We start from the raw sequence: 25,519 nt of genomic DNA, 5'->3' as shown, positions 1-25,519 counted from the left end.
CAGCAGATGAAAAACAACACATTACATATAGGGGAACAATGATTTAAATGGCATCAGACTTATCAGAAAACTTGGAGGACAGAAAATAGTGGAACATCTTTAAAGAGCTGAAGGAATATGTAATACATACATAATACATAATGAATACATATGACAACTATGTCATATAGCTATGTGAGGAGACTTACATGGTTACAAGACTCACATTTTATGTGAAAGGTACAATATTAACTCTAACTTGGCTGTAAAATGTTAAGGATGTGTCACGTAACCCTAGAACAACCCCTAAAAATAAAATACAAAGCTTAAAAGTCAGTTGATAAGACACAATTCTAAAAAATAATTTGACTAATACAAAAGAAGCTAGGAAGGGTGAACAAAGGTACAGATACAATGAGGAAAAATAAATAAGTAAATAAATAAACAAACAAATAAGAGTTGACCTACAGCTCACACGAATAATCACATTAAATGAACTTAAAAAAACAGAGATTATTTGAAAAAAATTAGAAAACAACTATATACTATTTACAAGACATTTTAAGTATAAAGACACACTTGAAATATAAAGATGCATTCTAAATATAAGATACAAATAAGTTGATGTAAATAGATGGGAAAAGATGTACCCGGCAAATGGTAAGCATATAAGGGCTGGAGTGTCTATGTTAATATCAGGTAAGATCCACTTTAAGAAGAGTATTACCATAGATAAAGAGGGACATTCATAATGATAAAAGGATCAGTTCATCAGAAAGATGTAACAGTAATAAATATATATGTGCTCAACATTGGACCTTTGAAATATATAAAGCAAATATTGACAGTGTTAAAGAGAGAAATAGAAAACTCCATAATCATGGATTTTACACATCTCTCATTAATTGATTGTAAAACTAGATTAAAAAATTAATAAAACAGAGAGAATCTGAACAACATTATTAATTACCTTGACCTAATTGATATTTGTAGAACACTACCCAACAACTGCAATCTTTTCAGGTGCACATGGTACTTTCACCAAGGTAGACCATATGCTGGACCATAAACACATTTCAATAAATCTAAACGCATTAAAATCATAGAGTATGGTTCCTCAAAACAATGGAATTTAGTTAGAAATCAATAACAAGATATATTTGATTGCTTCTAAATAAGCTGAAGATGTCCAAATTTAGAAATGATTTCAAATTGAATAGTAATGAAAATACAACTCATTACAATTTGCAGAGTACAGATAAAGCACTGCTTAGAAGGGAATTTCTAATTTCTAGCTCTCACATTCATATTAGAAAAGAATAAAGACCTAAAGCCATTTACTTCAGAAAGAGAAAAACAAAAACAACTCCAAAGTAAGTAGAATGAAGGAATTAACTAAAGAGCAGAAATCAGTGAAGTAGAAAACAGAAAATAACAAAGCTAAACTTGATCTTTGAAAAGATCAGCAAAACTAATAAACCTCTAATGACCAAGAAAAAAGAGAGACTATAAATCATCAATATCAAGAATGAAAGAAGAGTTATCACTACAGATCTTAGAAACATTAAAAATATAATAAGAGACCATTATGAACTACTTTAAGCCAACACAATTAGATGAAATGGACAAATTTTTTTAAAAAAAACACAATTTACTAAAAAAGACACAAGATCAAATGTAAAATTTGAATAGCCCCATATATAATAATGAAATAGAATTCATTTACAAAAACCTTCTCAGTAAGAAAACTCCAGGCCCAGATGGCTTTACTTGGGAATTTTATCAAACATTCAAAGATGAAATATCAAAATCTTGTACAAACTCTTACAGAAATTAGAAGAGGGAGTACTTCCCAACTCATTGTATGACCAGCATAACATTAATACCAAAATCTAAGAAATATATTACCAAATAATAATAATAATATGACTCATCAACAGACACAAAAAATATTTGACAAAATTAAGTCAATCAAATCCAACAACATACAGAAAGCTTAATATATTACAACCAAATGGGGCTTATCCCAAGAATTCAAGATGGGTTTAACATGAAAAATTGATCACAATGTAATTCACCCTCTCAACAGAATAAAGGGGGAAAGCTATGTGATTATTATTTCAACAGAGAGAGAGAAAAGGTCTTTGAATACATTCAACATGCATAAAAGAAAAAAATGACAAATTGGACTTTATCAAAATTAAAAATGTTTTCTTCTTCAGAAGACATTGTTATAAAAGTAAAAAAGGCTGCCCACAATCTAAAGAACAAATTCTCCATAGATACAGAGGGTGCCAAAAACATGTTTATACATTTTAAGAAAGGAAAAAAACAACAACTGAAAATTGTAATACAATGAATGACGCTAGCATTCATTTGATTTATGCTATCTTTTGAGCGAATGTCATACTACACATTGCTACATAATTTAATTCAACTTCGAAAAATAATACATAGTTAACATCTCTTAAAATGTGTATACATTTTATTTGGCACCTCTGGAAATGGCATCCCGGGTATATAAAACTGACAATTCCGTAAATCTCTTTTCAGAATAGCACTACCTAGCTGTCCACTTTATTATGATGAACCATTTTATTTATATCTGAGAAGTAAAATGTTCAATGAAATTAAATAATAACATTACATTACAGAACATGCTGAAATAAAAGTGGATAAGAATGATTAAAATGGACAGCTGAAAGAATTAAGTCACCAAGCACCAGTATATCCACTCACAGGTAAGCAAGGTTCTTTGAGTTGAAGTGATTTCAGACCATTACTTGAATGTTGCTAGTCCAAGGACATGGTTTCGGTTGGGCTTGAAGGCACCCCTCATGGAGTTGTGTGGGTACCCTCCAGGACACAGTGACAATGAGCCCTAACTCCTTTCCTTGGAGAGATCACAGTGATTCGGCAATGCTTCACTCATTGAAATACACGTGTTTTATATCATCAGATTCATAGGTGCACAGAGAGAGAAAATTCCTCCTAATCAGTGGAGGCCATGGAAGAAGGAATGATGATGGTGATGATGATGATGGTGATGGTGATGGTGGTGGTGGTGATGATGACGATGATGATGGTGATGGTGATGGTGGTGGTGATGCAGTGTGTTTGAGGGCTTACTCTGTGGCAGGTGCTCTCTGAAGGACTTTACATACCTCTCATTTAGCCCTCATAGCAACCTGCATCTTAGGTACCTCTAACTACAAAGGAGGCTGGGATGAAGAGATATTCAGTAACACCTATGCTAATATACTTACCTGGAGAAGCAGGACTGGGCTTGGATCTCTCTGCTGTGCTATTGCTACATCTCCGATTCTGAGTTTCCTCATCTATAAAGAAGAAATAACAGTATCCATGCATCCCTATTAGGTTGTTTGTTGTGGGGACTGCATGAGTTCGTACTTGTAAACTTCCCAGAACCATGTCTGTCCTCTAGTAAGTGCTCAATGAGCATTAGCATTATTTTATACTATTATCATTATTCTACTATGACTTAATATGTAAAAAAAGAGGAGACATATTTTAAGAAAAAGTACATGATAAAGGAAGAGAAATGTACACACCTACAGTCAGTGAAAACTGCACTCTTTTTCTGCTTCCATCAATGGGTATTAAAATGGAGGTCTTGATAGTATGTATTTATTCAGACATCAATCTTAATCAGCCCCTTTGCTGCTTTGGCAGTAAGGGCATTGTAATTCTATTTTTATCGGTTCCTTCCTGTGCACCAGACATTCAAAATAGCATGAGTAAGGACCAAAAATATCTTAATGGGTTTGGTTCCCAGAGATATCAGTGACCAGAGGAAGAGTTTGCAGAAATTTCTTCCTGAGCTGATAAGGAAGGTAAGTGAGAAAGGTGTAGAGGGGAGGCTGGCTGTTTGGCCAGCTATTACGTCTCCTTAGAGCAAAACAGCATAGATCAAGGGGCAGCGTGAACTATAGGGGCTCTGGAAGAGTTTGGAGGATGACAGCATAAATGCTTCCCATTTCCAGGTTTCTGCTTGCGACTAGTTGTGTCATTCTTTAGGATAATACTGCCTCTTCATGAGGTAACCATGTTTTTGATAAACAGACTTCCTGGCACGATTCCGTTACTCATACACACATACACAAATACAAAGGTTCCTATGCCATTAATACGCTTGTTTGGATCTCTTGCCCAGCTATCTTTCTTTCTCTTTCCCTTCTCTCCTCTCATTATTTCATCTCTTCCTCTTCCTCCTGCCCCTCCTTTCTTCCCTCTCTCTCTCTTTCTCTCTCTCTCTCTCTTCCATTTATATGCAGACCAATCATCATCAGAATGTTATCAAAGTCTGGAAACTGGGATCAAAAGGACAAGAAAATGCCTTCAGAATATCGAGAACAACTGTAGTACAGAAATGCCTGTGATGCAGTTCCCCAAACTGTGCTAAGTTATTCCACTTAATGAGGCATGACATAATCTTAGGCAATGCACAAACTTTCATTCTTTCATAGTTTCGGATTGATCGCATGCATAGTGACCTGTGTGTATGTGTGTGTGTGTGTGTGTGTGTGTGTGTGTGTGTAGCACACCAAACTTGTGATTTCATGGATATTGTTGTTTAGGGTGAGAATAAATTTATTTAAGTAATAAAAGTGAGTCCATGTGTAGAGAAATATTCAGTAAATATTAGTACAGGTGGTACACAGATGTGGCAAATGAATCATGACTCCAGTACATGAGGACTGAAGCTTGGGAAGCATTGTTGTAATATATGGCATCTTTTATTTGAATCCGGGGCCTCTGGGGGGGGCTCTGTTGTCTTCTCTGTAGAATGTGGGATTGGTCCCTCAAAGTGATCTCTAAGAGACATTCATGTTATCACACCGAGGTTCTGTCCTACCATCAGGAAGTCCATCCCTGACATAAGGATTCTGAATAAAATGAGCCCCCTCCCACTTCCAACAATTCCACAGCTGCCTCTCTTGATGAAAGCCAAAGGCGTGAGCTATAACTCTGCACCAGCAACTTGAGTTTTTAAACATTCAAACATGTGTAGCAGGTGTGAATATTATTCCACTACGATATACAGATGCAAGACATTTCACATCAACGTATTTGTTTGCTTACTTTTAGAATTGAAACAAATCTAAATCTGAGCCCTTACCCCTTAATGTAGGAAGAAATTAGATCTCACTCACGATGGAGGGTCCCACTGCCCTGGCTCCCAGTCCAGGGCTTTGGAAAGACCCAGGACTTTTGGAATGGGCCCTGTGGACTTTGGTCCAGTCCTGACAGGTCCTTTGTTGGTGTTGCAGGGTCCCTTGAAAGCACCTGATGAGCAAGGGAATCTTTTTCCAAGCTGGGAGTGAGGGCATGATTTGGCCTCCAGAGGGATATCTCACAGCTGTTCCTGCTGAGGGCTTGTCCCTCCCCCACCCACCGTGCCCCCTTGCCAGGAATTCCAGCTGAGACCTCACTGCTCCTGACAGTCCTTCTGTTTCACTGCAGAGGAGTTCCTCTTCCAGGTTATCTTGACTGCTTCTGGGAATCCTTCACCTCCACCCCGTCCCCAAGGGCACTCACCAGGCTCCCCTCCCCAAGCTGATGACCTAGCTTCAAGGCCTCAGTGAAAACAAAAGCCAGGAAGTGTGGGCACAGGTGTTGTCTCTGGCAACTTCTATCTAAACCATGATATACAAACACCTCTGAGGCGAAGGAACACATAGGCCTTCTTGGAATAAGGGAGAGAAAAACAGAGGACAACCAAACAGAGATCAATATTTTGGTTACCTAGTCTGTCCTGTGTGAAGGTCAAAATTTGAAAGGCATATATGCTTAAAGTATTTGTTATAATGTGTGTGTGCACGCGCACACACACACATACACACTTTCAACTCAGAGGCTCAGAGTATGCCCCCCCCCAACGGGGGAGGGGACAGTGGCATCCTACAATTGCTGAATCCAAGGTCCTCTTCTGAAACTAATTATCTATGTATTAATCCCTTTATTGAATTACCTGGCTATTATACATCGATTAGTCTCCTAGCTGGATCCTCATTCAATGGGGGGAGAAAAATCTGTTAAATTTCAGAAATTAAAATTCCTGATTTGATAGGAGTGATTCTGTGTAGAAATCCACAGTACCATATAATAACTTTCATTTAGTCATTCAACAAATATTTATGGGACACGGTCTTTTGCCAGGCTTAGGAGCAAAGTCTGTGTTCTGATGGAGTTTCCTTTCTAGCAAGAAATAGGTAGACCAAAAATAATAATGTAAAATAAGAATATCAGATACCAATAAGTGCTATGCACAGCAATAAAGCAGAGTGATGTGTTAGTGAGTGACTACTTTAGGGGAGGCTATAATTATAAGCTTGGATGGAGCTTTCAAAGACTCCCTTCACTGCCACTCTCAACTCGTTCACTGTCTTTTCAGATTCTACCTGCCAAACGCCCTAAACTAGGAGTTAAGGCTACATGTGGACACCAAATGTGCTGTTTTCCATGTACAGTATTTTGCTTAAGCAAACAAACAAATAAATGAGTTTAAAGGGCTTCTGTGGTACATGTATGTTCCAGTGTGCTATAGATCCCATCACTTTTTCCAGTTGCCTTACTATTCCAACTTCACCTACTTAATTATCATACCTGCATGAACTCTAAATGCAATTTCAGCCTGAAGCACTTGAGGTACTTTTCATTTGCATAGTACACCATGTGCCAGAACCTGTGCTGAACATGTCATCTTCACAACCTTTTCAGGAAGGTATACTAACCCCCATTGTGTAGAATCCGTAGCCAAGACCCACTGGTGATTTGTTCAAGTCATACAGATAATGAGCAGTAGAAATGGAAATCAGACTCAGTTTGCTTAATACCAAACCCCAGCTCTTTGCTGAGTTGAATGTACCAGTGAGCCTGCGAGTTACCCTGGTGTCTCATGGGTGTTCGTATTGGCTTCTCAATCCAGTAGGTTCCTTGAGGACTTTCTCATCTAAATCCTTGCACCCTCACAATAGAAACTAAAACATAAAATTATAAGCCATAAAATTGATTGAAAAAGAAACAAATCACAGCTTTGAATATTTCTAGCCTTTTCTCTGAAATTGATCAGACTCTTCACATAGGCAAAATAGCCTCAAATTAGCAGGTTTCTGCCTTGTGCCACAGAACAGATACATGAGCTGCTGACTGTTTATCCAGATGATTGAGAAATAGCCAGTCTGAACTAGTGCAAAAAGACTCACATTTCAAAATAGTTTATTATTCAAATATATCAAGGAATGGAAGATAAACTTTCACAGTATTTCATGGCATAGTGAGAGAAAGAAAGACAGTAAGTGTACATACTTATATTTTCGTTGTATGTTGTCAGCTTCTTGGGAAGAACCATCTTTTATTCTGAAATTATAGTCATCCTACATTTTGGCCTTTCAATTTTTTTTTTAATGAAATGTAGTAGATGATGGTCTAGTATGGCGTGTGTGTGTGTGTGTGTGTGTGTGTGTGTGTGTCTTTGTGTGTGTGTTTTAGCCTTCTTTCATGGTAGAATAAAAATTAACAGCTTATGAGTATCTAAAACATTCCTTGAAATTTTACTAGTCCACGAGATCTAAAAATCTGGTTACCTCTTATTTGTAATGAGTGCTTGTATCAGTATAATTAATCAAATTTTTATTGAACGCTTATGCTATACCACTTATAGTCGAATAGTTTAAATGTTCTTTTTAAATCTTGTTTCTTTAGACATTGTATGGTTAAGTTTCAACCTAGCCCTGTATTTTCTAAAATTTACGAGTCTGGGGTCCAAATTATTGATGTCTTACTATATTAAAAAATACATTGTAACAAGATAGGCATAACCTCATATCAGTGAGAATTTTTATGTTGCAAGTGACAGAGATTCAACCTAAACTGGCTCAAACAAATGGAATGTTTTATCTCATGTATTTGAAAAATTCAAAGGTAGATAGGGCTTTAGAGGAGGTTTTAAGATTGCCTTAAACAGGTGACTAGGACACTTGTTCTACCATTTCTTACAGGTTGGCTTTATTCTCAGGCGTACTATTTACTCATGCTTTCCAAATGGCTGCCAGTGGCTGTGGGGGGACTAACGGGAGAATGTATTTAGGGGAAAGGCAGACTCAGCAAAATCCTGAAGCTGATCCTACTGGCTGACTTGGGTCATATCTCCACCCTTGTACCAATCGCCCGAGCCAGAGGAATGGAATGCGCTGATGGCCTGAGCCTAGGTCGCAAGCTCTACCTTGCCAGGCAAGAAGTGCAGTCAGCTTACCATGGATCCCTAAATGGAAGCCAGGGAAATGGAGGAATAAGCATGGGAAAGCAACTAACAAAGCTTTTTACTAGTGGTAAGAGGTGGACAGCTCCCCTTTGAAGCCCATTTCTTGTACATAATTGCAATTATTTGGTGTGTTTTTTTCTTCAGTGGTCCTCAATAATACATTGTAATTGATATTTCAGAATTGGCCTGAATAGATGACAGAGAAACCTTTCTGAGTGACATAAATCTGTACAAAGAAAATGTACTAGGAATTTTTTTTACTTCTTCTCTCTTTATAAGTTTGCCGTTTGAATCAAAAATGACAGATTCAATTCCAAAGTCACTCAACTATTCTTAACTATTGTATTTGTCTTTTTTCTAAACCATAGTTTCGTTAGGAAAGTCCATCTTTCTTTCTTCCAACAGTTAATACTCTTTTCCTCAACCAGCTCCTTACTGTATGACTCTTTTCTTTCCAGATTTAAAATCTCCTCATATGTGCCTTTTTAGATTTCCTATTAAACTTTCCATCCATCAAATAAATACCAGATGATAGAGACTGTGCCCTTTTCCATACTTTTTGCCATGCGGGTAATAAATACATCTATTTATTTCAGTTTCCATCAATTAAACCTACTACAGTGGCTTTTTATTAAATCAGTTATGTGGAAGTTAGAGTGAATGGAAATGGGATATTATTGGACTACTTGTTTGCAAGTACTTGGACGTTAGTAAACTTCTCTTGGAGATCCACTCCAGGAAAATAGATTGAGGGTCAGAAATAGAAACAGGATTTTTTTTCCCCTTAATGAAGGAAGTCATTGTTTAAAATAATACTTAAAAGTGGCTTATTTCCTCTTTCCTTTTTAAGAATATTTCTGAATATACTTTTAAAAGATTCTTGGTATTTTTACATTATTTTAAATTATTTGCATTATTTATGCAGTGATTTTTATGCAAAGCATATACTGAAGTCTTACTGTTCCTTCATGTGCAAGTTGGATCTGTAGGTTGTTGGTGATTTTTTTTTTTTTCTCTTTCCAGATGGGTCATACAATAACATAAATGAGTTCATGCTGGGGGTTGGTGCTTGTAGGGTTGGTTTTGTTTGCATTATGCTTTTTGCTGCTTTCAGATTATTGTCAAGTTAAAGGAATGTTTATATCTTTGATTACTCCCCAGTAACTGGGATATCTTTATCCTGGAAAGCAGAGGGTAATGAAGAACAGGTGTTGAATGTGAACTTTTAGTTTTTATGTTCTTGAAACGCACCCAGACCCAGGGCAAAGCTTTCTAAATTCTTTAGTGCAGATCGCTGTATTGGAAACTGCGAAATTTCTCTGGTCTCCCCCAACACCTCACTTCCCAGATCTCCGAGTATAGCAACGCTCGAAGGAGGCATACAAACTTGTTGAATTACAACTGGTTTGTTGATCTGATGAATTTATGTAAGAAAGTGAGTGCTCAGCATCTCTGCCTGAATGTTTACATGGGATGATCTCCTGAAACATAGTTAAGTTTCTATCTGTGATAGGAAATAATATGGCGCCTACCTTCAGAATCTGAAATAAGACTTGGGGGAAAAAATGCTAGAGATTAAGTTGTCAGGATGTTTTTATTTAAATAGGGGAAGGCTGAAAGAACATGTACTCTTCATAAAGAAGATTTAGCCATTGTAGTCAGCTTCCAGAGAACATTCTCTCTTCTTTAAGGTCATTGTCATGACATGCCTGCCTCCGTGGCTGAACTTTGTATAGTTGGGCCATTCATATGCATTGCTTTATCCTGTAGCAACCCTGACAGTCTTCAGGGCTTCTTCTCATGATTTTAATGTTGGGGTGTGAGTTGCAGAAGGTACAGCATCCTTTCCACTTGCTGGCTCTCAACTTTACTGTGGCACAAATGAAATGCTAACCCAGTCCCATTCAATGGCATCTCTGGTTCAACATCACCATTTTCCTATCAGGTTTTTTTGTTGTTTGTTTGTTTGTTTTTGTGTGTGTGATAAAACACACATAAAATGTACCATTTTAACCATTTTTAAGTGTACAGTTCAGTGGCATTAAGTACATTCATATTGTGCAACCATCACCATCACATCTGCAGAACTTTTTTGTCCTTCCAAACTGAAACTCTGTACCCATTAAACAATAACTCCCATTTCCTGCTCCCCCGGGCCACCACCGTTCTACTTTCTGTCTCTATGAATTTGACTACTCAAGGTACCTCCTATAAGTGGAATCGTACAGTTTGTGTCTTTTTAAGTCTGGCTTATTTCACTTAATATAATGTCTTCAGGGTTCATCCATGTCCTAGCAAGTGTCAGAATGTCCTTCCTTTTTAAGGCCGAATAATATTCCATTGTATGTATATATGCCATATTTTGTTTATCCATTCATCCGTTGATGGACACTGCGCTTGCCTCCATCTATTGACTACTGTGAATAATTCTACTATGAACATGGGTGTACAGATAGCTGTTTGAGTCCCAACTTTCATTTCTTTTGGGTATAGAGCCAGATGTGAAATTGCTGGCGTACATGGTAATTTCCTATGTTTAATATTTTAAGGACCTACCGTACCATTTCCACAACAGCCACCCCATTTTACATTCCCACCAGCAATCTATCAAGCTCTTTTTAGCAGACATAATTCCCACACCACCATACCCCTAGACAATATGGGACTGTGGATGGATTCCCTCATCTTGTTAATAAGGGTTTTTCTCTGTTTTAGTGGGGAAGGGGGTTGGATTCCACATTTATATTATGGTCCACGGAAGCAGAAGAACATTTTTTTTAAAGGATAAGAAAAAGTAAGAACTATGGCATAACCAATACAGAGAAGAGCTAGCTTGCACAAAGAATATAGGATCCTCTGGATTTAAACAGAAAATGCTGTAAGCAGAGTGTGAAACTCCCATCTGTCTGTCACCGCTTCATTTTCAGATGCACCTTTTCTTCGCTGTGCCAAATACAAAATGCCTTGTGTGCCTCTGTAACAGCCGAGCCCCCAGTGTTTTCTCTTTCCTACACAAGTGTCCCGTGCGGGCTACAAAGTGGAACAGACGCTAGGCTGACTCTCACACAGGACTCCTTCCTGCTGTTGGACTCCAGATGGTTCAAACCATGTCTTCTCATTTCTGGAAAACGAGTGTTCGTTTGGCTTTCTTAAAACAGTTACCACCCTTGAGCAAAACTAATTGTCACAATTCACATGTTCTTTTCAGGATTACCAAAGAGAGAAAATGTTTGATACTGGTGTATGCAATCCAACCTAACCACCCCATATAGCAGGTTTGAGGTGAAGACGAGGGAGCAGGAGAACATTATTTCCAATTTTATGTAACTTTGTTAACTTGAGGTACATCTTGAAATACTATGACCCAGAGAAAGAGCCTCTATGTGAAACTCTGTGGATTTGAAAACTTCTATACCGAATATTTTATGATCTTGTCAAGTTCTCTCCTTATAACATGACCTTAAGGGGCTGCAAAGGCTTCTTTCTTATGAAGATTTGAACATTTCCAATAGCAGGGAAACCCCACGAGATGCAGCATTTCAAAAGCCATACTTTAGCTTTTATTTTCTCTGCTGGGATGTTTATGCATTTTCTTATTATATTATAAAATTAGGGTTGGCATAGTGACTTTGTCTATTTTAATCCAAATATCCCACGGTCCCATATAAGTCCCACTTTAGGAAATTGGGTTTATTTTTGAATGCACTAACTTTGTGCACAGAAAGTAACACAACAGTGATAAACAGGCATCTTTGGTACATGGAGTGTTTGGGTAAGTTTAAATTGCTGAGAATTAAACAAAAAACTCTTTTATTTTAATAACTGTTCAAAATTGCCCTGGGAATTTGAGGTCAAGGTCTTCTATTGTCTCCAGGTAACCATTGTTAACAACATTTTATTGGACCCACCCACCCAGCTTTAGAATACAGGTCTCAGCCTTGACCCAAGTCCTTACATAATCCAGTGCATGGGCCCTACAAAGACATGAATCAAAATGGGGGTGGAGGGGCACAAAATGTGCACTTTAGCACCCAGGATGATTGTCATGCCCATTAAAATGCGAGAACAACTGGCTTTGAAGCTATAGATGTTTGAGTTGGCAGTATATTTATTTCTAGAACGACTCCTTGTAAATTGACTCCTGATGGGGACATCTTTCTGCCTCTTTCCTGTAACAGTGGAGAACAAAATAAAATCCAATTAATTTAGGATCTGTGTTCGTTGGGATATGGATAATTGTGATTTTCACTGATTTTTTAAAAAAATTTCCCCTTACTTATGTGTTTCATTTTACGCTCATTCTGCTCTGTGGTATAGAACAAGGATTGATGTGAAACTCAGGGAACCCCAGTTATATGGATCACTTCCTAGTGGTGTAATTGTGGATCTCTCCTTGTCCCTTTGGCCTTCACTTTCTTCATGTACAAAATGAAAATATTGTACTAATTGATCTCTGAGTCTGTTTCCATCTCTAATATTTCATGGTTCCTTCTTTCCTTTTTTTAACTTTTTCCTTCCCAACCTCAAAATATTTTCTCGTGCATGGAACTGATAAGGACCTTTGTGATCATCTACTGTTTGCCTCTCATTTGGCACAAGAGAAAACAGACTGAGAAGTGATGGCAGGTGCTAATTTGGAAGACCCAGGCTTTAGCTCTCGAGTTAGGGCTCCTTTCACTGTGATGTGCATTGCATGCCATGTGAGGGGCTCCATTCGTTACATTCCAGTAATACCGCATATGATTTAGGTGCTGCAGCATCAGAAATTCCACTGAACATTTGGAAAGTAGGAGTTGGACACACATTGGTTCATTTGTGTCATCAAACTCTGTCTTCGCTCTAGGAACATAGATTCTGAATTAAGCCCCAAACAGGAATGTGTCAGCCCACAAGTAAACCCCAGATGCCTCTTGCTGCTAACTCTAGAATGGAAGACAGTATATACTGCAAACTTCACTGCAATCCTCTGGTGTATTGGAAAGGCTTGCTTTGGACTTTGAAGTGTGCTTGAAGCCTGGTGCAGTTATTTACTAACTCTGGGGCCCTAAGCAAGTTACTTTCCATCTCTGAGCCTCATCAACATAAAGTTTGTGAAATAGCTGGTTCGCAGATTGAAGGCAATTATATATGTAAAGATTCCTGGAATTTAGTGAGCATTAAGTAAATGCTAGCTTTCTTCCATTGACCTTTACTTACTTTTTTTGGCATGGTTAGGATCTGAAACTTTACAACCTTGCAGCACATATCAGCAATTTGAAATTTTTGCTACTCCTTTTCAGCTACTCCTGTGACTTAAGGAGGAGATCCTCTTAGCAATTTAAAAAGGAAGGACTGTTTTTGAAAAATCAGAAAGTCCAGATCTCAGACATATGTGAATGAGAAACTCCTTTTGAGCTTTTTCATCGTGGGTGTATGTCATGTATTAAGGATCCAGTTCCAGATAGAAGCCTGTCACAGACCACGGCAGTCAAACCTCTCCCCCTCATGTCCCCACCTTTTCTTGTTCTCCCTTAGAACGTGGCCTGTGAGCCATGCTGGCTGTGCATTGTCAGAACATGGTTTACGCCATAAGTGCTGATGAGTCTTTTTCATGGACAAACTGAAACTGTATGAGTGAACTCCCTCTGTTAAAGGACAGAGAATAAAATTTATCAAAAGAAAGCTATGAAGGTTGACCCCTGCCAGGCACTGAATCTTCTTTCTACAACTTATTCCTCTCGATGAGGTATTAATTTTTAACAAGGGTGTAGATCACTTTTTTTTCCAGGTGTGAATTAGTGCCTATTCCGGTGTATTTGTCAGTCTGAAGAGTTTTCGTTCATCTTGCTAGCTGTGTGGTTGCATGAATAAATAATTAGTGCTCACATAGTGTTTCAAGAGCCTAACCTTCCTGGAAAGACAGTACTGATGGAAAGGGTCTTATAGAGGAAACCATTATGGCACTGTTTAAGAAATTGGAAAGACCTTAAATAGAAACATTGTGCCCACCAAAAAAAAAAAAAAAAAAAAAGTAGAAAGTGGAGGCTAGGCCATTTCTTTTCATTCCTATTTCCATTTGATTTTTTAGAATTATTGAATCTCAGGATTGCAACATTCTTAAAGTTGATCTATCCATCCAGTGCCTCGACAACACACCTTTACTACACATAAATACACATACGTCCACGCATATGAGAAAGAGAGAGCGGAAAGAGAGTGTGTGAGAGCGAGAGAATGAGAGTGAATGAGTTCATCCACTCCCTGCTTAACTGCCCAAGGAGTATATGGAACGTGGCCAGGACACGCGTTACCCCCTATATTGTCAGGATTGATTTTGCTGTGTCCCCCTTCCTCTCACACTGCTATGCCTTTGTGCCTCTCTGCTGAGGACCTTTCATCAAGCAAGGCATTACGTTCTACTCAAACTTTCTTTGACTGAACCTATATCCATCTAAGTGTTAGTCCACATAGCAGACAGCACCTTGGATATTCAAAGGGAATTTGGTGTTTTCCTTAGTTGTCTTTTCTCCAGGTGGATTTCCCCCAGATTCTTTATTTGCTCCTTCTTGTAGCAAATGACAAGCAAAACTAAAGGAATTGCTACACAGTTTCCTCCATTATTCATACAAGTGCAGGTTTTCTATAAAAAACGGCGTTTATAAAGAACAACTAACGTCTGGAGAGACTTTTAAATTCTTATACATTATGCTCTGCTTCAGAAGTAAGACGTAGAGTCTTTGGATTCAGGATGTGATGAAACATTACTCAGACCAGCGTCCTGTCTGGGTTAGAGTGGGGAAACTGAGTCACGGAGTCTCTTTTTCAGAGCATCAGTATGTCAGTCTCGAAGAGCAGAATAGAATGGCTGGCAGGTTAACAAGTTCTGGATGTGCCCCAAGGCTACTCTCATCTTGGCAGGACTGTCCAGGTGAGGGATCTTTATCTTTGTGAGTGGGGAGCTCCCATATCTCATCATGTTGAGCCAGGCTGATCTGCAAAGAGATGGCTTCCTGGAGGGAATAGCGATGCTTAATTGATTTACACTGTTGATGAAGCCCGCAGACATGCCTTCCGATTACCTCCCATCCCATATGGGAAGGAAAGGCGGAGGTTGTAGAAGCTGCCTTTTGGTATTAAAAAGAAGGAAAAAACCAACACACTGGAGTAACCTAAGGAATGTACTTAGCTTTTTAGTATTTTTAACACTATGAAAATTAGTTACTAATTTTTGTTTTAAATGTATATTCTAATAATAAAAGTGGAACTATTGCCAAAATTCACTCCAAAAGGCAGCTTTTCATTCTTAAAGCTCAGAGGGAGGGAGGGAGGGAGGGAGAGAGAGAGAGAGAGAGAGAGAGAGAGAGAGAGAGAGAGAGATTAAGTGTTCTTTCTTTTCAGTGATAATGGTCCACAGTCCTTCCTAATTAGCCTTTTGAAAGGGTCACTGGCAGAGTTTCTGGGTCCCCCTTGGCTGGGTTGCTTGGTGGGACAGAGCATGGGCCAGCATCCCCGAGGGGAGGGGGGCCGAGGACACTAGGCTGGTTCCCAGGCCTGTTTGTTCACCTGTCATTGTAGCAATATGTAGTGACATTTCAAACTGCTAGCATGGAAACAAGGTAAAAACTGCTTGGGACAACTGGGAAATTTCATTTAGACAGAATGTCAGACCTCAGTCTCCAGTGTAAATACTAGAGGCTTTGCTCTGTCCAGTTATGCAATAGTTTTTGGTGTGAAATTAAATCAGAGACCAGTGAAAATCCAGGTAGGATCTAAATGTGTTGAGTACATTTAACTTGCTCCCCTAATTTAGGAAACCGTATGCTTCTCCACCACTTTGCACCCATGTACCTGGAAGAGTCCCCAGCAGCGTTTAATATGAAGGGTATAGTTAGATTCTCTATCATAGAGGGGGAAAAAATGCAGTTTATAGAGCCACTGGCCGGGTTTTCAGGGCCTGGCCTGGCCTTGGTTGTTTTGATTTGTCCAGCAATGTAACCCATATTCTTAAGTAAGCAAGCTGGATTTCCGCTTCTAGAAGGGTGAGTTGCATATATTCACAAGTCATTCTATTCAGTTTTCAGATACAAGATTTTTTAAAAGGAGAAAGAACAGGATCATTTTCATTCCATTTCCAACGCTTTTTATCTTTCAGGGATCAAATTATCAAATTTCAGGAAAACTTTTTTGTTTTTAATGAGGCCATGAGTTTCAAAGGTCATCTTTTACACTCCTCAGCAGAAACATTAAACTTGTTAAAAAAATTTTTAAATTTTCCCTCTAGTGAATTTTTCCTCCCTATCCCCCCCCCCCATACACACACACACACACACACACACACACACACACACGCTCGGGGAAAATGTTTGCCTTCACTTCCTGCTATTCAGCCCTGTGCATTGTTAAACTGATGCTGTGTTTATACACAGTGTGGTTATGGCTGTAGCCCGCCTATTGTTGAAGGATGTTAGACAGCCATTTATCACAGTACGCCAGTCAACCCATTGTAAAAATGTCCTCCTAGTTAAATGAGGCTTAGCTTTAATGAGGTTGTAAGAATGGAACAGGCTTTTATCATACTGTAAATAAGGTTCCTATAGCAAAGTCATGGGGATGAAGGTGCAGATCCCTTTTGTTTTCCAGCAACAATAGTCTCCTTGCCAAGGTAAAAAAGAAGCCCCTTCCCTTTTAGAAGAATCTTGTGAAATTGTTGCTTGCTCAGAGAAATGCATGGAACAAAGGTGTGTGGCATGGAGATGAGATGGAGAAGACCTCTTTGGGAAAGAAATGACACTCCCCTGACCTCTGCAGCACGGTGAACGCTGGAAGTTTCCTTGTTGATTCCTGCTGCATGCCAGTGGTATTAAAATGCTGTTCCCTCCGTTCCTCAGGGAAGGCCAAAGCTGTCCCCATAGAGACCAGGTCTGAGATTCCTGGCCAACTGTGATCGTGTCAGACATAGCAGGAAGGCATCTGTCCTCTGGAGCCAGGTAGGGAAGCTCAGAGAGAAGAAACAGTGTTCTTTGCTTGGTCTTATCAGTGTCCAATGAAATCTACCATTTCAAAATCACAGAGCAAAGTGTAGAAAATGACCAGAAATTTTGGTGCACCCAATTTTCCCTCTAGGAAGGGAAAATCAGTTATTTTCCTCATGTCTAAGGAAACAAATTCAGGGAGAATGTCACCCTAGGCAGCCAAAAGCAAGTGTGTAGAGTGTGGCGTTCCTGTTGGGCTGCAGGATGCTATTTGCAAAATTAGCCAGTTTTGAAATTGCCCCATTGGAGAGAAATTTGATTGTCCCCCAAATAAAATAAAGTGGTCTCCATCTTCATTTTGTTAGGGGCCCTGCAAAGCCTCAAAGAGATTGTTGTGAAGAAGACTGAATTAAAGGATGCCTGAAGGCCAATAGATATAACCTCTGCAGGTTCTCCATGTTTTTCTGGACCTGGAATGCCTTGGGGATGTGGAGGCATCCTAGTCTGAGCCTGCAGCTTGACAGGACAGTGGAGCCCTAAAGGGCTTGGACCCCCAATGCAATTGTCAGTGAGAAGTCCTGGGGAATCCATTGCTTCTCTTTGGTTGTCACCAGAGGCTTAATTTTAGCTGCCAGTAGTTTAGCCTTTTATATTTATTTAATATTCTGAGTAGGAAAAAGTAACAGTTCAGAGGGCAGCGTTCCCATCACATAACTGGATTGTACATCCTTGTAAGGAGGGCCAGCTGACATCGCCAGGAAGTCACATTTAGACAAGGTGTAGTGTATGCAGGGCCTCCTCAGCCAGGAGGGCCTCCTCTGTGATGTCTCCATCGGAGGATACCACCCCAAGGACCTTCTTTCCCAGTTCCCACTGTTGTTGTAACTTCCCACCATCCTTTTTACAGAACCACAGAGAACAATGTTGGCAAAGAAACGGAGCAGTGCTCCCTTAGCTCTTTCATCCTGATAGCAGTTTGTAAAGCCCCACACTGTCAGACAAAATGTTTCTAAAGACATCCTAAGGCAACTAACTCATCTTCGAGTCAAACCCTCAAGATGAGAATTTCACTTGCCTGTGTCCCAAGGGCATAAGTTATTCATTCCTTCACCAGTGGTCATTGAGTGCCTACTGTGTGCCAGGTACTGTGCTCAGCTCTGAAGACAATACAGTGAATCAGGCACGATCCCTACCATTCGAGAGCTCACGCTCTAGGGAAGTGATTCTCACCAGTAGTGTGCACGGGTGAGAATCCTACCTCTAGAAGAGTGATTTGGTGAGTTTGAGTGGGACCCAGGAGTCTTCATCTCCAACAGGCACCTCAGGTAATTCCTATGCAAGGGCCTCAGGAGAAATACTGATAAATATGGTGAGGTGGTGAGGACATAGAAACACCATGAATTACAAACCTGCAGAAACTGATCGAATAAAGGTTCTCATGGAGTGCTTCAGGAACAGAGGATGGGCCAGGACAGGTCCCCTAAATGACAGGGTCATGCTTAAGCCAGATCTTAAGCCACAATGACTCAGCTCTGGCCACTTGGCTATGGTAGACGGAGAAGGCCTTCAGAACAGGAAATAAGAAAATCAAGGAGACTGAGGTGCAGACCGAGGGCCCGTGCAGCCAGAACCCTAGATGCAGGCTAGGATCTGTGAAAAGCTCAAGAATTGGGGTTTATTCTTAGGCAGTAAAAAGCCCTTGAAGATTTTTAGACAGAGGAGCAAAACGATCTGATTTCTGCTTTTATTCTGTAGTGACCAATTGAGGTGGTTTGCGGTAGCATTAAATGAGCAAAAAGGGCAAAATGAGAAGAGGCAGGGAATGGGAAACTCATGGTTCCCTGCTACTCCCCAGGTTCCTTTGAGGCAGGCTTAATTGGTGTGATTCCATTCTCAATTTAAGAAATCAAGGTTAAATGACTTGCCCACGATTACATCGAGTTACACGGAGAGCGGGAATTAGGGCACAGGTCTCCTGCTTCCAGATCTCCAACTGATTCCCCCCTTGCCCCCTGCACCTGCAGACTATGAGTCAGAGAGATTAAAAAAAATATCCCACCCCTACCCTTTACATTCTGTGATAATGAGGCCCACTGCATTCTTTTGAAAGTTCCTCTAACATTGTTGGAACACACATGAAAATGGTAAAAGTTAAATGGACATTTATAGAAACAGGCTTCTTTTAACATTAAAATAGCATCTCCCATGGAGTGATGGGATGGGGTGGGGGGTGGGGTTCCTGATAAGATTCTAAATAGACTAACTTTCTGGCCCTAAGGTAAAGATCCCTCAGTGACAAAGTTTCTGAATCAGCCCGGTTTAAATGATAAATATGAGGACATTGGGCTTTCAGACTCTACATTATCCAGCATAACAAATGCTACCTGCTGGCAAAGACCGCCTCCCTCACTCGGAGCCCCCTCTCCACACACTGCATAGGGGTCAGATCAGCAGTGGGAGTTGCATTTCTGAGACCTGACAGCCAGTCTTTAGTCATGGGGGAGGAGGGGTAAGTTTTGTCACATCTAATTCCTGAATTGTCATAAAAGCAGCTAAAAGATGAAGAAAGGAAGCCAAAAATAAAGAGAAAGGAACAAGGAGTGAGATGGAGCTTTCCGCTGAGTGTGAGAGCTGAAAAATAACTTAGAGATCATGGCGCCAGGGTCCGCATCCCATCATCTTTACAGGGGGAGAAGCCAAGGCCCAGAGAGGGTAAGGAGTTTGCTCAGACCCCACGGCTAGTTAGTGGAAAGGCTGGGATGGAGGCCCCAGATGGCTCCTGCTTACCATGCCAAGCTGCTACTCTCCTGTCTCATGGTACTGTGCTGCCCACAGATTCTTTTCTAAGGATCCAGCGGGATAGTTTACGAATCCTTTAAATGCAAAAATTGAAATGATCCTGGGAACACAGAGAGCCATGAGACCACGTTCAGGACTCATCTCTACTGCTTACCAGCTGTGTGGCATGGAGCCAGACCTCTCAGCCCGTTAGCTCTTCTGGAAAAAGGGGCTAATATTCTTTCTCTTCCCTTTTACAGAGTCTGAGGGTGAGATCTGTCATTTTATGGGGAAATTCTTTGCAAACTGAAAAAAGCCCATGGAAACATATACCATTAAACTGTTGGCGGCAAAACCTGGGTGCAGAATAGGGTCCAAGGAAGTTCACATATGTTGCTATTATTTTTCTGTGTCCATTGTTTGAGTCTTTTAGAAACACCTGGGTGCAACTGTATTGTTGATCCTACAAATCCAGGTTTTGGGGTCAAATCTCAGTGCCCCCATTTGCCCACTGTGGGTCATTGGCAGGTTACTTCACCTCTCCACAGCTCAGATCTTTATCTGTAAGATGGGGCCCATGACAACATGTAATTTATAAGCTAGTGGTGAACATCAGTGAAAGAATATGTGCAAAATACTTCGTGCAGCCTGAAATATACAACCAATTTAACACACCTATTGTTACTAGCTGATAGTGTTCAGTCATTATATTTATTATTTATTCTGCTCTAGACAAGGAGTAGAACCCTGTGAGTGCAAGGTCAAGGCTCTTTTGTTAACTGAAGCCTCAGATCTGGCAAGACCAGGCAGTAATAGATGCTCAATGAATATTTTGCAGTGAAGTAATGAAATCATGTTCAAACACAGTAGAACTTTAAGATTCACGATATTCTGATTAATTTCATTTTCAGCTATACTTAGGGACACTCACTCATTCATTCATTCCACAAATATTTGTTGAGCACCTTCTAGGTATGTGCCAGGCTCTGTGCTTGACGATGAATATATAATATATAAGGCATAAAATAGTTCCTGCCATGGTGACCTTAAATCTAGTAGGGAGACTGAAGAGCAAGCGGGTAAACAGATGAATAAAATTGTCATGCAGGGACTCAGCTGCCGCTCCCCGCACGGAGCCATGGACGAGGGGTTCATACCACTATATTCTCGCTGGCGGCTGGTTGAAACACAAAAGCAAACATCCGCCAGAAACACAACAAGGGGTCTTCCTGCACCCCAGCCTCGTTGGCAGCTGGGCAACACACAGAAGTAGGATCCACATGATCCGCAATCCGCCGTCTGCTTCTCTGCCAACCAACCAACCCCTTGCTAACTGCAATCCACGCTTGCTGGCTCAGCCACGGCAGTTATATCAGTGGCCAATGGCTAACTGGTTACAGCTGATGACCATCTACTACTGAGCCAGCACCTTCCCACATGAGGCCGAGTGCGTGGAAACTGCTCTCTGGGACTCTGTCCCCACACAAATCCAGTTATGAATTAGAACAGGTGCTATGAAGGAAACATAGGGTTTAAAACATATAGAACGAGAGAAATGCTCCTCTGGACTGTCAGAGAATGCCTTCTAAAAACAAATAAGTTAGCCCTTTGCATTTATTTCATCCTTGTAGAAGAAAGTTGTCTGAAATGGCTTGTTCACTTTTCCTTAGAGATGAAATCAGATGCATAGCACTAACCTCCCAAGAGGCTGTTGTAAGAATCAGTGTATGAAGCTGTAAAATTTTCATGTACGTCATGATCATCTTTGGAACCCATGAAACAATCTAAAGCCTGGGCCTGTGCCCAGAGGTAGAGAAGGAGGCTACCCAGTGGGTGCCTGGCATCAGTGTCAGGTTTGTGGAAGGAACTCCTCAGGTGCTGCTCCTGCACCCTTGAGTCTGAGAGCCCCACCCACCCCTATTGATTACATCACTGGCTGATTTCTCTGAACTTCCTGACACTCCTCAGCTAGGGGGATGTGGCTGCAGAAGCATTTGATGGGTTTCCGTTCAAATGACATGAAGACATTCTCCAGTTCTCCAGTGGAAATCCCCGTTATGAAAATGCAGCCCTTGTGATTTGTTTCATCCCCCACCCCCCCAAATGATGCTCATTCATCGCTGAGGAAAAAACTCCCTCAGTAGTAGATGGTGATAACAGATGAGGGACTCTTAGCCAGGGTTCCTGTCATGCAGGGATGTCATGCAGGGTCTCTGGTCTTGCTCCCCGCATAAGAACGCAGGACATGGTGAGGCCAAAAAGGAACACCCACGGAGCCATAGATAAGGGAGTTATACCACTATAGTTTCGCTGGTGGCAGGGTTGGAGACACAGGAAGCAGGAGCCACACCATCCGCAACCCGCCGTCCACTTCTCTCTGCCAACCAGCCTCACTTGCTAACTGCAATCCGCTCTTGCTAGCTCAGCCACCATCTTCTCGCTAGCCCCCAATTGCTGCTAGTGTAGCCACAGCAGTTATATTAGTGGCCAATGGCTCACTGGTTACAGCTGACGGCCAACTAGCCACAGTTGATGGCCATCCAATCACAGTTGATGGCCATTTACTACCTGAGCCAGCACCTTTCCACGTGAGGCCGAGAGCCTGGGAACTGCACTCCTGGCTCTGTCCCCACAGTTCCCCTCTGAAAATGTTCCTGACTGGGCTTCAAGTCTGTAAAACCCCTGACGTTGTCTGTGAATTTTGCGTCTTTGGTGTAAATATGAGTTTTCACTTTTGGAGATCTGTAGCTTTCTCCATATTTGAAGGGTGTCTGCTCCCCAAAATAAGCACTGCTCTAGCCAAAAGGAGTGGCGTCTTGTGCATCTTTGCGTCCCAGCACCTGGCACAGGGACTGGCATAAGAGCCCTTGAAGAAATCGTGCTTGAATGAAGTAAAGATTATTCATTGTGAAGCAAACCCTTTGGGCTATCGGCAGACAGTCTCTGCCTTGTCTCCCATGGCCCCACCTAACTGCCCAGACCCCTCTGTCTGTGCCACCCTCTTTGATATGCCCCCCTGCACCGAGCTTCCTATTTATCAGCTATCGATATCCCCCGAGTGCTGGCTCTTGTCAGTCTAATTTCGAGTGGCTGCTGCTTCTTGACACGCTGCACTTTATCAACCACACACTGTTTGGCTCCTATTACCACTGATCTCAGCATTGCTAATAAACAGCAACAGCCGGGCCATATTTTCTGGTCCCTGTCAGGCTGCCGCTTTCCTGGGTGAAATAAAAGTCCTATTAACATGCTCTTCCTCATTGCCTCTGACAGTTTGATTAATTAGGCCTCCTCTGTAGATGACCTCTGCACTCACACGACAAGGAGGTGAATATGAAATGAATAGTTTGCCCACAGAACGGGCTGCTGTGGGTTTGGGATTTTGATCCAATCAGACTGTCCGAAGTTCTGCATTTGTGTGAGAAGCCGTGGCATGCAGGAGCCCAGGCCTAGCTTTTGGTCCACCGGACTCTGTCACGTTCTGATAGGACTTGATGCCAGGGTTGCCAGGGCAGGGGGAGTCTACCTGACACACACTGGCCTGTCTGCATAGATGACCCTGTGTTTATGCAGCCTGGTTCATAGAGTACGGATCTAATATTCCTTGTTAACATTATCAAATAAAATGACCTTTTTGTTTTCAACAGCTTTTCTCTCCCTCCTTCCCTCTATCCCTGCCAAAGAACACAGTATGTTAACTTTGTGGCTGCTTTGCTTCTCAGAATGCTAATGCAACACCATTACAAAAAGAGCACTTGAGTTAAATGTCCACATTTCCATTGTTAAGTCGCTGTTTTCGGGGAAATCAGTAACTTGGGCATAAAAAGTCATTTTAGACTGGAGCTCCCATGGGGGGAGGGTTCTGACAGTCTTGGCAAACAAATTGGGCTGCTTGTTTTCCATTATGGGAGTGTGGCATCAGAGGGGAGCTTCTGCCTGTGCTGTTAGATACTTCCTTAGTGAGGAGATGGCTTGGGAAGCCATTGGCCAGATTGAAATATACAAGGGGCTGATTGCTTTGCCAGGCAGGCTCCGCTGATATTTGAAATCCTGCCTGCAAGGAAGAATGGAACAGCCTGACAGAGTGTAGAAGCTTCAGCAGGCAAGCAGACATGGACAAAGGTGCCGGGAGATGGAAAGGTGTTTGTTCCTTCTGCTTCCTTATACCGTTTCTTTTTCCTTTGCAGTGAGTTAATTTATTCTTTTTAAGCCAACTAGCTGTGTAACAGCTAGCACTTTTTAAAATGGGTCACTCCATCATAGTGTCTTCCAAAGAAAAATAGTTTTAGTGATACCACAATCAAGGCAATGAATGCCCAGTGCTTGCTAGGTGCTCAATAAATGGTTGTCAGATTGAGCTGAATTAAGAGTCTTTGTCCTGGATGAATTCTCAGTGAGTGAAACACTAGGAGAGAGTAGGGGAGGGGACTTGACAGCATCTTCTAGCATATCCCATTTTCTGTACACAGTTGGAATTCCCAGGTCCAGGAAGGAACTTGAGACTTTTGACCTTGACTGCAAAGCTATTCATTTTCTATCAACCTGAATTTGGGCTGAGTTAACAGCTATCTGCACTCAGCTTAGTGGAATACTGGGTGGTCCATGGAGAAATGATTGCACTAGTAGAAAATGGGATACTCAAGAAGGTACCTATGCGTCTACCATCATTTTAGACATGGTAATAACAGTAACCCTAGAGGAGAGAGAAATTTCTTGATTAAAGGTTATGTTAGCTCAAACAGATATTTGTACATCTATGTTCATAGCAACATTATTCACAATAACCAAAGGATGGAAGCAACCCCTGTGTCCCTCAACAGATGAATGTGTAAACAAAATGTATATCCATGCAATGGAATATTATTTCATTAAGAAGGAAGGAAATTCTGACAGATGCTACAACATACATGAACCTTGAAAACATGCCAAGTGAAAAAAGCCAGACAAAAGGACAAAGATTGTATGATTCTATTTATATGAAGTACATAGGATACTCAAATTCACAGAGACGGAAAGTAGAATCGTGGTTGCCAGGAGCTGGGGGTAGGGAGGAATGGGGAATTATTGCTTAATGGGGACAGATTTTCAGTTGGGGAAGATAAAAAATTTTGTTAGGGAGATAGAAGGTGGTAATGGTTGCACAACAATGTGAATGTACTTAATACCACCGAACTGTACACTTAAAAATGGTTAGGATAGTAAGCTGTGTATTATGTATATTTTATCACAATGAAAAAAATGTTACTTTAGTTGGTGACAGATTGGACTACAACTCAGGAATGGCAAGAGCTTTGCCTAGGAATCAGAAAGTGTGGAATGTAGGTCCGTGTATTAGTCAAATGTCTTCCGACAAATCAAGTCAGCCTTTTGAGCCTTATTTCCTATCAATGATTTGAGAGGGTTAAACAGTATTCCCGTTATGCCAGCCTTCCCCACCCAAAGCCCTTCCTCATCTTCTGAGTTCTCCCACTGGATATTTTAATGAGGCCAGCCTGGTTTTTAGCTTTCTGTATTTTCTCTTTGTCAC

General features: G+C 40.9%; 1 protein-coding gene across 6 annotated transcripts in view; it reads left to right on the top strand.

Moving 5' to 3' along the window:
* Positions 1–25,519, top strand: part of MPPED2 (metallophosphoesterase domain containing 2) — a 161,993-nt gene that overhangs the window by 102,115 nt on the left and 34,359 nt on the right. The window lies entirely within an intron of this gene.

This window comes from Rhinolophus sinicus, linkage group LG06, assembly GCF_036562045.2.
Source record: "Rhinolophus sinicus isolate RSC01 linkage group LG06, ASM3656204v1, whole genome shotgun sequence".
Taxonomy (NCBI): domain Eukaryota; kingdom Metazoa; phylum Chordata; class Mammalia; order Chiroptera; family Rhinolophidae; genus Rhinolophus; species Rhinolophus sinicus.
Note: the sequence above shows the minus strand (reverse complement) of the source record. Positions and strands in the feature narration are given on the sequence as shown.